At 43.6% G+C, this 1,232-nt stretch overlaps 1 non-coding gene across 1 annotated transcript; it reads right to left on the minus strand.

Annotated features, from left to right (window-relative positions):
• Positions 1-246: 246 nt before the first annotated feature.
• Positions 247-353, minus strand: LOC141709833 (small nucleolar RNA R71). Its single transcript, XR_012570390.1, has one exon. It is a non-coding gene; the product is annotated as a small nucleolar RNA R71 (small nucleolar RNA).
• Between the last annotated feature and the right edge of the window lie 879 nt (positions 354-1,232).

Here is a 1,232-nt window from a genome sequence, read left to right on the forward strand (position 1 = left end):
TCTGTTTCTTTCGGAGGTACTGCTACTGAAGACCCCAACATGCATATCAGGAATTTTGTCGAGATCTGTAATACTTTCAAATATAATGGTGTTACTGATGAGGTTATCAAGCTGAGGCTTTTTCCATTCTCTCTGAGGGATAAAGCTAAGGACTGGTTACATTCTGAACCAGCGGGGTCCATCACTACTTGGCAAGATCTTGCGCAAAAGTTTCTGGTGAAGTTCTATCCAATGGCCAAGACTGCAGCTATGAGGAGTGCTCTTACTCAGTTTGCACAGCAACCAATATAATCTATGTGTGAAGCATGGGAGCGCTATAAGGAGATGTTGAGAAAGTGTCTACATCATGGTATGCCTGACTGGATGGTGATCACTGGGTTCTACAATGGTTTGGGGGCCCAAATCTCGGCCCATGCTCGATGCAGCAGCTGGAGGCGCCTTATGGGCCAAAAGCTATACTGAAGTGTATAATCTTGTTGAAACTATGGCGCAAAATGTGCATCAAAACCTAACTCAAAGGATGATACGTGGGAAGGTAGCGGGTATTTTGGAAGTTGATGCAGCCACAGCTATTGCAGCGCAGCTCCAAGTGATGTCTATGAAGGTCAATTCTTTAGCCAACTATGGAGTCAATCGGATAGCTATGGTCTGTGAGCTTTGTGCAGGCTCTCATGCTACGGATCAATGTTCTCTCGTTAATGAATCTGTTCAGTATGTGAACAATTATCAGCGACCGCAACAGCCTGTGCCAGCTACTTATCATCCTAATAACAGAAATCATCCCAATTTCAGCTGGAGCAATATTCAGAATACTGTTCAGCAACCATATCAGCAAGGTGTAAGTAAATAGTTTAATCCACCTGGATTCACGCAACCTCAGCAATATGCTCAAAGGAAATCATATCCTCAACAAGGAGGTGCTGCTCCACCTTTTAGTGCTGATTTCGAGGAGCTAAAGCTGTTTTGCAAAAGTCAGGCTGTTTCTATCAAGACCTTGGAAAATCAAATCGGTCAAATAACCAATGTCGTGCTCAATCATCAACCTGGCACACTTCCCAGCGATACTGAAGTGCCAGGCAGGAAGGAAGCTAAAGAGCAAGTCAAAGCTATTACCTTAAGCTCTGGAAAAGTTATTGATGCTGAAAAAGCAAAAGATGAAGAAGCTGAAGTTGTAGGTGAAGAAGAGAAGCAAAAGGAAAAAGAGGCGGAACCAAGGAAGACTACTGTTAAAC

Source organism: Apium graveolens, chromosome 2 (genome assembly GCF_009905375.1).
Source record: "Apium graveolens cultivar Ventura chromosome 2, ASM990537v1, whole genome shotgun sequence".
Lineage (NCBI taxonomy): Eukaryota > Viridiplantae > Streptophyta > Magnoliopsida > Apiales > Apiaceae > Apium > Apium graveolens.